Source organism: Mesoplodon densirostris, chromosome 15 (assembly GCF_025265405.1).
Source record: "Mesoplodon densirostris isolate mMesDen1 chromosome 15, mMesDen1 primary haplotype, whole genome shotgun sequence".
Classification (NCBI taxonomy): domain Eukaryota; kingdom Metazoa; phylum Chordata; class Mammalia; order Artiodactyla; family Ziphiidae; genus Mesoplodon; species Mesoplodon densirostris.
In genome coordinates, this window is record NC_082675.1 from 40,885,480 (window position 1) to 40,893,480 (window position 8,001).

The following is an 8,001-nucleotide window of genomic DNA, read 5'->3' on the forward strand; positions in this document are numbered from 1 at the left end:
GCTCATCAGGATTAAAACAACAATTCTAAAATTTGGATGTAGTAATCCTATGTGGTATTCTTACAGCTACCTGCCCTCCACCTCCAGGAGGGAAACTGAGGCACGTTCCCTTCAAGCCAGTGCTCTTTTATGACCCTCACACTGCAGTCTCGTGGGCATGCTTTCTACCTGCCATACCTATGCAAACATGAACCGTTCTCCTGGACAGGTAGCAAGGTCCCCATCACAGGGGGTATTCAACAGAGGCTGGTTGGTGGGCTTTAGGGATGCTATGCTGGGTCAGAGGCTGAATTTCATGACCTTAAGTCATGTGCTTTCCAAAATCATTGATTTTCAAATGAAAATTCAACCAGGTGATGACCACCCAGACCCTGAGTCTGTGTGAAGAACATCCATTTCACCTGCCTTTGGCAGGTCTACACTAAATGGCTGATTCTCTGTTCCGGGTTCCTGGTGTTGACTTAAGTGAATCTACAGAGTTATTCATGAGTACTTCCCAGATTCATTTTAAAGGGGCAGTTGAGTCTTCATTAATACCACTGCTCTTCCCTCCATTTTGTGTTGGCTGAAAGAACAGCTGTCCCTCTGCGTTTGCTGAATATAATCCCAGCCACCAGAAGGCAGCAGAGGGTGTCACAGATGGAGTTTGAGACCCAGAGCCCTCAGCGTGGCTCTTCTCAGATTGTAAATGTCTGTTCTCTGAAAGGAATGCTACAGCTCCCCACCTGGACCCTCACGGGAATTATGTGTAAACCGTGAAGTGCATATAAATATCATCGCTATTATCTTCCTCCTGGCTCACAGCCTATCACAAATTGGGCTGACCTTGGGGTGAGAGGCTTAGGGGTCAGCAGGATCACCGGTGGTTGACCCTGACCCGTTCATGACGCCTCCACAGTTGGTGTCATTCTGGTCCAGGCGAGTGGGGCCTGGATTGTGAGAAAATCAACTCACATCTCCCGAGGTGACAGTCACTTCAGGGGCACCCAGGGACTATGGAGCAATCGTGTGCCTTCATGGGCTGCCTCCTTCACCTCTTGACCCCATTCCTCAGGATGTAGGGCGGTTGGGTTTTTGCCACACTCATGATAACCCAATGTCAGAGGACGGCGGCCCCGGGAAGAACATGCTGACCTTCCCATCCTCCCAGAAAGGAAGTCACCTCACTTCCCCACAGAGAACTTTGAGTCAGCACCTTTCTCCCTCCCACCAACCCTGCCCAGTGCTGCCCTGTAAAGAACCCCAAATTCTGCCATTCCCACCACATTCACTCCCCTCTCTTCCAGCTCCCCGGTTCTCTTTTTACTAATTCCAACTTTGGGTGGGTCCATGCTAGCCCCAGAAAGGCCAGGTTCTCTCTCAGGAATGAGAACTTAAAGCCAGCATATGAGTGGAACCATTTTCAAATAACATTATGATACTGAATACAAATGGTATAAATATCGGTTATAGAAAAATTATAAAATCACCCATAATCTCATCACTCAGAATTCTATTTGAATTTGGTTACATGTCTGTTATTCGATTCTAAATGCATGTATAGTTCCTTACAAAATGACAGTTATACTGTAAATGTTACTTTTTATGTTTTTTAAAACTATATGGTGTTTCCCAAGTCTTTGTGGAACATGCCATCAGATGAATTTATTATAATATATTTAACCAACCTCCAATTATTAGGCAACTGGGTCGTTTCAAATTTTTGCAATTATAAGCAACACCATAATGAATAAGTCCTGGAATGTAAACTTACTTATTTTCTTAGGATAAATTCTTAGAAGTAAAACTACTAAGTCAAAATACATGAACCTTTTTATATTTGTTGTTAGCTATTGTCAAATTGCTTCCTAAAAGGTTCTATCCCCTTACATTCAAATCTTTTTTTAACTGACTTTAGCCCCTGACATCACTAAATATAAACTCACCAAGGTCAGCTCATGGTCTTCAAAACAGGGAGCAGTGTTTGGATCAAGTCAGCTCACACGGATCCGCCACGCTCCAGGCTCATCTGACCAAATGCACACCACCTGGAAATGCAGGGGCAGCTGATGGGCTTTGATGGGTGATTCCGCAAAATGCCTTAAGGGAGGGAGCAGTTCAGTCCTTCCGGAAAGGAGCAAGGCACTCCTCGGAGGCTTGGAAGAGTGGACTGTGCTCCCTGAGCAGCCGCCAAACCTCAGCCGTAGCAGCTTCTTCCTCCTCCACCTTGTAAGTTTGCTTTCTTTGTGATTGAAACGTTCATAAGGATTTGCTCAGGCAAAATTTCCGGGGCAAAAGCTCAAGTCCCCATCCCTCCCGTCACCCTGCCCCCCAGTAGAAATCCAAAACAGGAACTCGTTTTTCTTAACATGAGTGATTATGGTAATAACAGTGGTGGTAGGTGACAGGTGTGTCATGTATTCTTAATTTGCTTAATTTGCCAAACAATATAACTTCTCAGCATAAAAATTCTAGCATAATGTCCTCATGCCTTTGTATGGAAGGCAGAGAGAGAATTGGAATATCCCTGTTAATCATTCTCAGAGTGAGAAACAATTATTCTCCCAGAGTAAAGGGCAGGGTCCTGAGATGATGAATACTATTTACTGAAAATGCTTTTTTTTTTTCTCCTTGGCTCATGAAGAGTTCTATGACCCCAGAATGTAAAGCGTACCTTTCCATTGCCAGAAGGTTTTATTTCCCATAAATTTTGAATGTGTGGTTTATTTTGCTCTACACTGAGTCCTTGATAAAATGAGGCTTGGGAGTTTCAGGGGGGAAAGGCTGGAACTTCAGTCTTCATGCGTGCACATGATAGCTCAGCACACACTTACTGATTAAACCACCCCTGGCTCAAAAGGCTTTTGCTAATTAATCAGTAACGCATCGTTCCATATTCAGGGAGCATGCATTCCTGGACAGTCATAATGGAGCTGGGTGTCTGGTGATGTAGCTTGGTGTGTTGTCCATTCCAAAGGCAAATCTCAGTAGGAATTTAGTATTCCTACAGGAAATATGCTTCCTCAGAAATAAAGTCTATATTCTGGAAAATAAGTGACTGCGTTATCTAGCATTCAACTGCAGTGCTGTCAACAAAATGAGATCCTTAATGTCATGTTTTTACAATGTCCGTGGTGAGGGCCAGGCCCCTGACAGGGAAGAAAGTGTCTCATGGGACTTCGGGGCAGCTTTCTGGACCAAAAAGTCCAGCTGCCGCTGTGATAGCTCCTGACAAGACCAGACCCCAGAAGGATTTGTCTCCTGCTGCACTGTTCCCTTGTCATCCATCTCGTCCCACTTCCCCTCCATAAGAGCAAAGCCCCTAAGGAAAGCCACCTCCACCTTCAGGAAAAACCTTTGCTCTTGGAAATCACTTGGCTCTGAGCTACTTCTCGTTCCCTTGGTCCTATAATTCCAGTTGCATTTCAAGCATGCAAGCTTTTTGTCATGTGGTTTCGAATATTCTAGAAGTTTGAGGGATAAAAAATTAAGTCTTTGGGCTTCTCTGGTGGCGCAGTGGTTGAGAGTCCGCCTGCCGATGCAGGGGACACGGGTTCGTGCCCCGGTCCAGGAAGATCCCACATGCCGCAGAGCTGCTGGGCCTGTGAGCCACGGCCGCTGAGCCTGCGCGTCCGGAGCCTGTGCTCCACAATGGGAGAGGCCACAGCAGTGAGATGCCCGCGTACCGCAAAAAAAAAAAAAAAAAAAAAAAAAAAAAATTAAGTCTTTTACTTCAGAGGTCTTCTCTCAGCATTAACTGAGATGATAGATGTAAGAATGTTGGGAGAATATCATTGTTAATTTTACCACTGTTAAGAACACTGCAAAACATGGAGCAGAGGTATCCAAAGTTAGTACTTCCTTATGGCTTTAGTTACTCTAGGAGAGGAATTCAAATGTCTAAAAGCATGAAAGCTGGGGTGCCTCTGAGAAAGCACTGACCCAGAGTGGGGTGATGGTACCTCATTGTGTCCAGGTCTTTCTGAAAACAGGTTACCATCTCCCATCTGCTCAACAGGCTACTGTCTTTACTCCAGTCCCATTTCTTGTCCCCCAACTTGGACAAGTGTCTCCCGCCTTTAACCTTTATCTTAATCAGCTAAGTTTCCATAACAAAACACCACAGACTGGGTGGCTTAAACAATAAAAATTTATTTTCTTGCAATTCTGGAGGCTAGAATTCCAAGAGCAAGGTTCTGGCCTGTTTGGTTTCTGGTGAGAGCTCTTGCTGGCTTGTACCTGGTCACCTTCTTGCTGTGTCTTCACATGGCCCTTCCTTGGTGTGTGTACACGGTGGGGAAGGCAGGGAGCCCTTCGGTGTCTCTTCTTATAAGGAGATTAATCCTCTTGGGTCAGGGCTCCACTATTATGACCTCATTTAACCCTAATTACCTCCATAAGGACAATATTTCCAAATACAGTTACATTGGGGGTTAGGCCTTCAACATGCAGAAGTGGAAACAGGAGGTGTGTGACAGGGAGAGCATAGAACGTGCTGAACCTGCCCTTTGCAGTTATGTTTCAATTGAGGGAAGCGAAGGGCCACTAAATTGTCTCCTTGTCTCTGCTGAGGGATGTGGTCCGGGAACTCCGCAGCCGTCTGAGTAAAATCAGCTGCTTCTGACCTTGTGGCAGTCACCTCCATGGCTGGTTGCCTAGCACAGGATTTAGTTGAAGATTTTAGGATAACAACCATTCCAAGGGCCTGTCTCACGCGTCACCGTTTACACAACCTTTTCACGTCTCTTCTCACCTTTGACCCTTACTACAGGCTGACCCTTACTCTGGTTCAGGGAAGGGGAAGATGACCCCTTGCCTTCCTCTGACCTTGACTATGTCTTGCCACCCGCTGTGGGCGCTCTTTGCAAAGTAGCTGCCCAGTTTCTACCGCTGTTGCACATTAAAGGCTCTGCTTTTACCTCAGGGACATTGAAAGGCTGTAACCAGGGAGCTTATAGGAGTTGCCACCACGGGATCCCCTGAGAGCGGGAGCAATGGTGTTGGCTGTGGGTTGGAGACAGTTGGGGAGGGGGAGGCAGCTGAGCAGGCAACTTGCCTGCTTTCCCACCGCTGAGCCTGCAGTCCCACAGGTGACCAGAGGGGGAGCTGTGCGGCATCGTTAAGCCCCGCCTCCCGGACGCCATCCCGATTTCACCAGGAGTTGCAGAGCGAGCAAGGTGCATGCTGGATGCTGCCCTGTCCCACCATACTTGTCACTCGTTTTGGCCACAAGAGGTTAGTCTTTGGTGAGGGAGGGGCCACAGGGCAGAGCTGCAGTGGGGAATGCAGTAGCTGAGGATCCAGCAAGTCCAGGAGCAGATGGGTCGGGGTGGGCCGTCTGCCTTGATAATCTAAGCCGAAGAGTTCGAAAGGCGGAAGGTCCTTGGAGCATCTTCTCCAGCGTCAGTTGGAGCGTTCTCGTTTTGTTTGTTGTTACTGTTTGTGTTTGCTCTGTTGTTGAGTTCTCACTAATATCTCAACCACTAAAGCGGGTCCCTTTGGGTTTCATGCCCCCACAGGGATAAAATGGAGATACAGAGGAAAGAGGCTGGGTTGTGAGCTCAGCAGAAGGGCTGGAGGCCTGGCCCTGGTTCTGATTGGAGCTATAATCTTGGGCAGGTTTTCTCACCTGGCCCACCTGTAGCTTTAAGATAAAAAAGGCAAAAGACTTCTTGAGACTCACACAGTGTGCGTTAGCAGGGCAGAAGTCAAAGCTCTGCCTGATACGGAAGAGAGTGCGTTTGCCTAGGACGCCCTCTGTGCTCTGTACACCGAGGGACCCAACCACAGCCCAAGAGGAGGCTTGGCCAGAGTCCGGGGGACGGGGGCGCTCTGACCTCATCTCTTTCAGGAGTACATCTGACTGTGGGTGCATTAGCCCCATCTTGCCCCAGGAAGCTCAGGCTCAGAATGCTTGAGCGATGGGCCAAATTCAAAGTCAGGTTCTGGGTTATAGAACTGGGACAAAAACTGGAAAGAGCAAGTCGGAGGGTCCATGAAGGGAAGTAGTAGTATGAAGTCTCTCTGCATCTGAACCTGACCGTCTGCTGACCTTGGATCAGGAGAAGGTGGGGCGGCAGAGAAAGATGACTGGCTGCCAGGGTCAGCTGAGCGGGGACTATTTCAAGTCCTAATTATCTGCTGTTGTTGAGCTGTCAATTGCTCCACAAATCCAAGAGCTAACATCCCTTTGTTCTGAAGACACTGCAGAATAATTACAAGCTGGATAAAGCCCTCAGGTGGAATGAAAAGAAAATTAAAACGAATTACTATTCAGGGCAGCCGTTCTCTGGCCTCAGACTTTATTTTCTTCTTTTGGTATTTTCATTTACACACTCACAAAAATGGAGATAAATCTAAACTAGAAGCAAACCCTGGTTACCTAGCAAGAAAATGTGAGGCATCCTGAGCTTCGTTTGCCCTGCTCCCTTCCACAAAATTCTTTTATGTAAATTGCTTCCTCCCTGTGCCTCAGACATAATAAATACTCATGGAAGGAAGGAAAGAAATTACACAAGTGGGAGATGAACTAAAAATGTAGAGATTCCCAAACCTCACTCTCTCTAGCATCATGGATTTTATTACTAAAGGTTAATGGGAAATTGATCCATTAATCAATCCATGGAAGACTTTTCAGAAATGACTTGGCTACTCATCTATTTGGTGAAAACTAAGGGAACCTCTTACCCTCCTGGGTCCAAATTTCTCTGGGGTAAACGGATTCATTTCAGCCTATGGATTCATGAAGGTGAGACCATCACCTATATGCAAAGCATCCCTTCAAGTATTTAAAATAATTAAAAAGAAAAAAGAAACTTCTGGGTACAGATGGGAGCTGCTTTCCAACTAGGAGAATCAGGTGTTGAAGGAACATATCCACCCTTCCTCATTCAGTGCCAAAACAACCCCCAAACTTCTGTAACCAGAACAACTCAAACTCTGTAACCAGAGCTCACAACCACCCCACTAACAAACATGTGCCATTTATTAAGCACTTGGCAGGTGCCACTGTACCAACCTCTCGCCCACACAGTCTCATTCAATCTCAACAATTACAGTAGAGTCAGGTATTATTACTCCATTTAGCAGAGAAGTAAACTGAGACTCAGCGAGTAAGCCCCAAGGTTACACGTCCAGTCCTCACAGAATGCTGACCACATTATGTTAACCGTGTATTTCTGATGCTTTGACCTAGGGGAGGTAGGGGCCTGCTGACTGACCCTGGAGGGGCTGCCCCTCCCATGGTTAGCTGATTCCTAGAGAGAGTGGAGGGCTCAGCTGTGAGCACTGTGCCTTTCATATGCTAACCAACCAAGCCAGAGCCCACACCCTCACCACTTCCTCTGCGCCTCTCACACTCGGCCATTCCCTGCCCACCTCCCTGTGCCCCCCCCCACCATAATCACCTTGGGGCCAGGTAGCAGACAACTAGGGACAGCTCCTGTGCCCCAGGGTCTACTGAAATTATTCAAGGTAGCCAATCCTAACCGTGTTTATCTGCCTCACCCATTCTTCCACAGAAACCACAGTGAAGGGTCCTTGCCCACATTGTTCCCTTCTTCTGCCTCCTGACAGACCCTGAATCTTCCTCATGTGGCTCCCCCGTGTCACGGTGTGTCCCCTCCTATTGGGATCCGTGAGTATAACAAGCTGTTTTCAGTGGCAGTTGTCTCCTGATCTCACCTGCATAATAATAATAGGACCTCCTTTTCTTGTTTTTTTGCTTTTGTTTTTTCCACTAAGCAATTATTTTTTTTTCTTTGAAGTATAGTTGAATTGATATGTTGTGGCAGTCTCTGCTGTACAGCAAAGTGACTCAGTTATATATGTATACATTCTGTTTCATATTCTTTTCCCTTATGGTTTATCATAGGATATTGAATATAGTTCCCTGTGCTATACAGTAGGACCTCGTTGTTTATCCATTCTCTATATACCAGTTTGCATCTGCTAATCCCAAACTCTCCATCCATCCCTCTCCCAACCCCCTCCCCCTTGGCAACCACAAGTCTGTTCTCTATG